This window comes from Hibiscus syriacus, unplaced genomic scaffold, assembly GCF_006381635.1.
Source record: "Hibiscus syriacus cultivar Baekdansim isolate YM2019G1 unplaced genomic scaffold, ASM638163v2 tig00110893_pilon, whole genome shotgun sequence".
NCBI lineage: Eukaryota > Viridiplantae > Streptophyta > Magnoliopsida > Malvales > Malvaceae > Hibiscus > Hibiscus syriacus.
Window position 1 is genome coordinate 2,906,849 of NW_024062901.1, and position 7,745 is coordinate 2,914,593.

Sequence of the window (7,745 nt, forward strand, 5' to 3'; positions counted from 1 at the left end):
CCAGCAGCAGTTTTCTAGAAGATCTAGTCAACATCTTCTGGAATGTGGACGGACAGAGATATCTTAGGAGACTTATTTTTAAATTTTAAAGTTTGAATTTAGAAACAATTTGGAATTATCTTTAGGATTATTTTTTATTTTTATTTATATGTTTATCTCTAAGTTTCTAGAGACTATAAATACCCTCTTGGGGTAAGCATGATGACACAACTCAGATTTCAATCTTTTCTTACTTCTAGTTTTATAAAGTTCTTTCTTCTTCTCTCTTTTCAAGTTTTCATTTTTATTTTATTTTAAGTTTTATTTTTTAAAATGCTAAGTATGATTTATATCATACTTAGCTAAGTTTTCCATAGTCAAAGGCTAAAGCGATGACTCGATTCTGATTCGTGAGAATCGAAAAGCACCTCATACCATATCAGGTTAAATTCTCAATTTTCTGGAAACTAGATTGCATATAGTATTTCTTAAAATCAAAATGCTTTCACTTCAAAAATAGATTTTGGCTTGGATGACGTTATGGTTTACCGTTGGGATTATAGAATCAATTGATTCGAATTCCCTTGAACACACTTAGCGAATTGTAAGCTAAGGAAAATTGGGATCGAGTTCGACTTTCATAGAGAAAGCATATTTAAGTCTGGTTTTTCCAAGCGCTTTTAAACTGTTTTGAGTTAACAACGATATTCGAAGTTAATCCGAACAAGGATTGCGATTCCTAAAATAGATTTGGGAAAGTCAATCACCAAAGAACCTTGCGAACTCAAACCGACATTTAACTAGAGGAAAAATCTTATTCAATGATTGATTGGAATTTGAGTCACGCGAAAGCCTGAGGCTAATTTCATCGTATTGGTTTTTAATTTTATTTTCTTCGATTATTTACCTTCCTTTAAATCATTTTTACTTATTCAATTTCTCAACAAACCCTTTTTTTACTTTACTTGCATTTTTTTGCCTAGATCAAAGATCAAGAACAATCGTTTCAGCATATTCCTTAGTCCTTGTGGATCGACCCTTACTCTCTTTATACTATTATATTTATTTTTAATGAGATTAAAGATAAATTTATTTGACAGTGAAAACGACGCGTTGTCAAATTGGCGCCGTTGTCGGAGACTTCTGCAAAAATTACTGATTTAGTTTGTTTCTGATTTATTACCAGGCAAAATCTCGAAGAGCTAGTAGATTTTGAACCTCATATCGAAGCGCTAGCCCAGAGACTATGTGGACTGACAATTCAGGAAAAGAGGAAACAACAAGAAGTACAACGCCAAGAACAATCAGATCTAGATCCTGAAGCATCATCTAACGCCAATACCTGCGAAGAAACAATACCCGACGCCACTACAAACATCGAATCTCATTTCACGTCAACATCACCTGAACTGATGGACAATCGTACGATCCGATAATTAGTCGCAACTAATGCGGTCCAACAACCCCTTTGAATCGTCTTTCATCAAGGCGAAACTTTGTTTCCACTTAAGACGGGGCTCATTCATCTTCTTCCTACCTTTAACAGTTTTCCAAGTGAAAGTCCGCATAAACATTTGGCAGAATTCCACTTAGTTTGTTCAAGCATGAAACCACAAGGAGTTTCCGACGACCAAATTAAATTGAGAGCTTTTTCATTTTCTTTATTTGGTTTTGCTAAAGAATGTTTATTCTACTTACCTCCAAATTCAATAAATACATGGGCTGATTTAAATCGAATCTTTCTTGACAGGTTTTCCCCTGCAACAAAGGCAAATGAGTTGAGGAGAAGCATTCTGGGAATTAAACAAAAACACGGAGAGTCATTTTATGACTACTGGGAAAGATTTAAGAAACTTTGTGCAAGTTGTCCGCAACAGGAATTAACCGAGCAAACACTCATTCAATATTTCTATGAAGGGCTTTCTCCCTTAGAGATGAAAAAGGTTGATGCTTCCAGTGGAGGAGCTCTAGTCAACATGACATCAAACGCAGCAAGAGAGTTAATTTCGACGATAGCAGCGAATTCACAACAATTTTCAAGTGAACCCTGTCGACGAGTTCACGAGATAAGTTCTATTTCGCTTGAAACTAAAATCGACAAATTAACCGACGTAGTTAATTCTCTTATTGTAGGAAAAATTGGAGCAGCAAGGCTATGCGAAATATGCATGATGCTTAATCATTCGACAGACTGCTGCCCCATGCTACAAAGAGATGCTTGCACACAAGTAAATACAATGTACAATTTTATGAGATCTCTCCAAAGGCCTTACAACCCATATGGCAATGCTTCCAATCTAGGATGGAGAGATCATCTAAACTTGAGCTATGAACCAAATCTCGTACCAAATCAAGCTTATCAATCGAGGTACCCCTACAACAACCTTATCAGTCGCAGAAAGCGTCGCTTGATTCAATCGTCGATTATTATTGTCTAAAGAGAGCTTCATATCACTCTCAACACACACTCAACACTCTCATCTAAAGATATTTCGAGTTATTCTCTCTACTGCTATCAGAAGAGCAGTACCACCGGCAATCCACTCTGGTTTTAGGTGTACGGAATTTGGAGCGATTGTGTTAACCTCGAGGGACAATCTGACTGAAGCATCGATTACACACATCAGGGCGAATTTGTTTCTAAGGCAGTGGTTTTTACCACGACACAGTTTCGGTTGTTCATTTTTCAATATTTTTATATTGTTCAGTCAATCGCTAACGTCTCATTTAGCGGTCTATATTTCCAACACAAGTTTTTCAAGGAGGACAAAGAAGCAGGGAGAATATTCTACGTATATGGGTGTAATGCGTTTGTTCTCGTGGGTTATGTTGAGAAACTCTTAATAGCAGTTATTAGGTTTTAACTGCATGTATGTTTGCAGTTACGTGGTGCTCAACTGTAGCCTTTTCTATAAAAGCATATTGTGTTGTTGATTGAAAGATATAATAAAAGAAGTGAATAGTTTTCTATCTGTTGTTGTTAGTGTTTCCATAATTTTCATCAATATCCAATTGTTGACGAAAACGGGTAAAGAAAACGAAAGAACACGAGAATTTTACGAGGTTCGGCAATGTGCTTACGTCCTCGGTGCCTAGGCGGCGCTAGAAGTTTTATTCAATGATATTTTAGGTCTAGGTTACATCTCTATTTATAATAGAAAACCCTGGTACATAATTACAAAATTAACCATGTACCGTACCGCGGGGACTGCGCCCCCGCACCCCCAACCCACATAATTCGTAACCCCACAACGAGACTTTTTATGAGCCATACATAACAAATCTCCACCTTGGCGAATATCCTGCCCCTTGGAAACTTCAATGTGGGTTGGGTTACCTTGCTTCTTTAACAACTCGAAACATTCAACAAGTCCAAGCAATGCTTGAACTTGTCTGTCGTAACTGGCTTGGTGAACATATCAGCGGCATTCTCATCAGTATGTACCTTCTGAAACAAAACCTCTCCAGATGCAACCAACTCTCTGATCTTGTGGAACCTTACATCAATATGTTTAGTTCTAGCACGATACACCTGATTCTTAGCCAAGTGAATAGCACTTTGATTATCACAAAGCAACTGAACTCCACCTTGTTGAACACCCAACTCCTTCACTAAACCAGTAAGCCATAAAGCTTCTTTTGCAGCTTCAGCCGCTGCCATGTATTCAGCTTCAGTTGTAGATAGTGCCACGACAGATTGAACAGTAGACTTCCAGCAAATAGGCCCTCCACCAAGAGTAAACACATACCCTGTCGTAGATCTTCTATTATCCAAGTCACCTGCATAATCTGAATCCACATATCCTACAACCAAAGGATTATCCCGCTGACTCCCAAAAACAATTCCATGTCCCACAGTACCCTTTAAGTACCGAAAGATCCACTTGACTGCATCCCAATGTTGCTTACCAGGTTTAGACATGTACTTACAAACTTGACTAACAGCATGAGCTAAATCAGGACGAGTACATACCATCGCATACATCAAGCAGCCAACAACATTAGAATACAGAACCTTTGCCATATTTTCAGCTTCCTTATCTGTCTTAGGGCACTGTTCTGATGAGAGCTTAAAGTGATTCGCCAATGGAGTGCTAACTGGTTTCGCGCTGCTCATCGCAAACCTTTCTAGCATTTTCTCAACATAACCCCGTTGAGATAGCCGCAGTTTCCTTGAGTCTCTGTCCCTGCAAATTTCCATTCCAAGAATTTTCTTTGCAGCACCTAAATCTTTCATATCAAATTCCTGACTCAATAAAGTTTTCAAACCGATAACATCATCCATGTTCTTCGCAGCAATCAACATATCATCAACATACAGTAATAGAAAAATAAAAGAACCATCATCAAGGCTCTTAACATAGACACAACAATCATACTCACATCGGTTGTAGCCAATCTTGATCATATAGGAGTCAAACCGTTTATACTACTGTCTCGGAGACTGTTTTAACCCGTACAAAGATTTCTTCAATCTGCAAACTAAATGCTCGTTTCCAGGTTGAGTGAAACCTTCAGGTTGCCGCATGTAGATCTGCTCCTCTAAATCACCATGCAAAAAAGCAGTTTTAACATCCATCTGCTCTAAATGCAAATCCCAACTAGCCACCAATGCAAGTACTGCTCGGATTGAAGTGTGCCTGACCACAGGAGAAAAGATTTCATCATAATCAACTCCTTTCTGCTGTGAAAAACCCTTCGCTACCAAACGAGCCTTGAACTTCTCCCCCTCTTTTTCTGTTACTGCTGGTTTCTTCTTATACACCCATTTGCAACCAATCGGCTTCTTACCCTCAGGAAGGGGAACTAACTCCCATGTGCGATTGTGATTCAAAGACTCCATCTCCTCAACCATGGCTGCCATCCACTTGTCGTTTTCCTGACTAGTAACGGCATCATGAAAAGTAACTGGATCATCACTGCTAACAGTAAGTGCAAAAGATACCAAGTCTTCAAAACCCAATCTGTTCGGAGGCTTTATATTCGTCCGTCTCACCCTGTCTCTGGCGAGACTATAATCCTGCAAATCATCCGTAGTGGAACCACCAGAAGTCGGTTGAGAAGTTTCTGGTTTCTCAACTGGAAACTGCTCGAAATCCACCACTGTCGTGTCTTGCTTCTGCTGCAACATGGATTGTTCATCAAAAACGACATCTTTACTAATCACAACTTTCTTCGCAACTGGATCCCAGAACTTGAATCCTTTGACACCTTTCTTGTAACCCAGAAAAATGCACTCCTTCGATTTTGCATCAAGTTTGGATCTCTCATCAGCAGGTACATGCACATAAGCAGGACAACCAAAAATCCGTAAGTTATCAAAACTAACATCATGACCAGTCCATACCTCTTCTGCAACTTTCCCAGCCAGTGATGCCCTTGGCGATCTGTTGATAAGGTAACACGCCATGTTAACAGCCTCAGCCCAGAAGTGTTTGGGAAGCCCCGCATTCAACCGCAAACATCTGGCTCTTTCATTCAATGACCTGTTCATTCGTTCCGCAACACCATTCTGTTGTGGTGTCTTGCGCACTGTAAAATGCCTCTGAATCCCATGCTCCTTACAGAATTGTAGGAACTGTGAATCTGTGTACTCTGTACCATTGTCAGACCGCAAACACTTGATTTTTCGTCCTGTTTGGTTTTCTACCTCAGCTTTCCACAGCTTGAACTTCTCAAAAACTTCAGATTTCTGTTTCAAAAAATACACCCAAACTTTCCGTGAAAAATCATCAATAAAAGTAACATAGTACCTAGATCCACCCAAAGACGATGTCGTGGAAGGCCCCCATACATCAGAATGCACATAATCAAGAATCCCTTGAGTTGTGTGCTTCGCAGTCTTGAAACGGACTTTAGTCTGTTTACCAAGAACACAATACTTGCAAAAATTGAGCTTACAGCTTTTGACACCATGCAACAAGTTTCTCTTGTGTAATTCTGCCATACCACGTTCACTAAGATGAGCAAGGCGCATATGCCACAATTTTGTCGTATCATCACAGGACTCAACAGAGTGAACTCCACCTGCAACGGTACTCCCTAACAATCTGTAGATATTCCCTGCAGTCATCTTGCCTTTCATCACAGTCAATGCTCCTTTAACAATCCGAATGGTTTCCCTATCCTCGTCAGCCTTAGGGATAAAACCATTCTTGTGCAAAGTGCCTAAGGAAATCAAATTCTTCTTCAAGTCTGGGATATGTCGAACACCACTCAACGTCCGAACGGAGCCATCGTGCATCTTAATTCTGACATCACCAATACCAACAATATTGCAACATCGATCATCACCCAAATAAACCGAACCAGAATTAACCGACCTGTATGTCGAAAACCATTCCCTATTTGGCGTGATGTGATAAGAACATCCAGAATGAAGAATCCAAGCATCCGTCAATTGTGTCGTTGAAATAGAAAGCATATCACCCTCACTGCAATCAGAAGTATCATCCTCGACCACGTTCACAGACTTGGATGAGCCATCACGCTTCTCATCGGTCTGCTTTTTCAACTTCGGACAGTCTCGCTTCATATGTCCCGCCTCCTTGCACTTGTAACAGTGAATCGTCTTCTTATCCCTGGATTTGGATCTGGAATTCCGCTTCCCGGACCCTGCCTTCTCTGGCTTCCGTCCACGATCTCGATTACCCTTGACATATAAGCTATCGGCTTGAGAGCTTTCCCCTGCATTCTGCTTCCGCTGGTTGTGAGCCAACAAGGCTGCAGTAATCTCCTCAACGTTGATAGTCTCTTTCCCATATGTAAGAGTAGTCACCATGTGTTCGTAAGAGGAAGGCAACGAACACAACAGAATCATCGCTCTGTCTTCATCCTCAATTTTCACATCAAGCCGAGCCAGATCAGAAACGATTTGATTGAAGACATTCACGTGTTGCGCCAAATCGTGATCGTCCTGCATCTTCAGCCCATACAGCCGCTGCTTCAGATACAGTTTTGTCGTTAAGGATTTGGACATAAACTGACTTTCCAACTTCCTCCAAATTTCGTCTGGAGACGATAGATGCATGACGTGATACATGACCTCGTCCGCCAAGCATAATCGTATGGTTCCTGCCGCTCGCTGCTGCAATTCTTCCCAATCTTCCTCATCCATCGACGCCGGCTTTGTAGGTCGCAAAGCCTTCAAGATCCCTTGCTGCGCCAATAGATCCTTCACCCTCGTTTGCCATAATCCGAAGTTACCCTGACCATCGAATTTCGCGACTTCGAATTTTGCTCCTGACATCTGATACCAATTGTTGACGAAAACGGGTAAAGAAAACGAAAGAACACGAGAATTTTACGAGGTTCGACAATGTGCTTACGTCCTCGGTGCCTAGGCGGCGCTAGAAGTTTTATTCAATGATATTTTAGGTCTAGGTTACATCTCTATTTATAATAGAAAACCCTGGTACATAATTACAAAATTAACCATGTACCGTACCGCGGGGACTGCGTCCCCGCACCCCCAACCCACATAATTCGTAACCCCACAACGAGACTTTTTATGAGCCATACATAACACCAATGATTTATCTACTAGTACTTTATGTATTCAAAAAAATACTACTTTATATTAAAGTTGAGATTCGTTCTCATGTAATTTTTAAAGTTTAAGTTCATTCCCTCTAACATAAGATCTTACGTCTGTCTCTGATACTATCCTTGAGCTTAAGGTTTTTTTAAGTCATGTTATGTTTCCAATCATGATTAAGGCCTTTGCATGTCGCGGGTAAAAATTGAGTCGTTCGAGGAGTAAAATA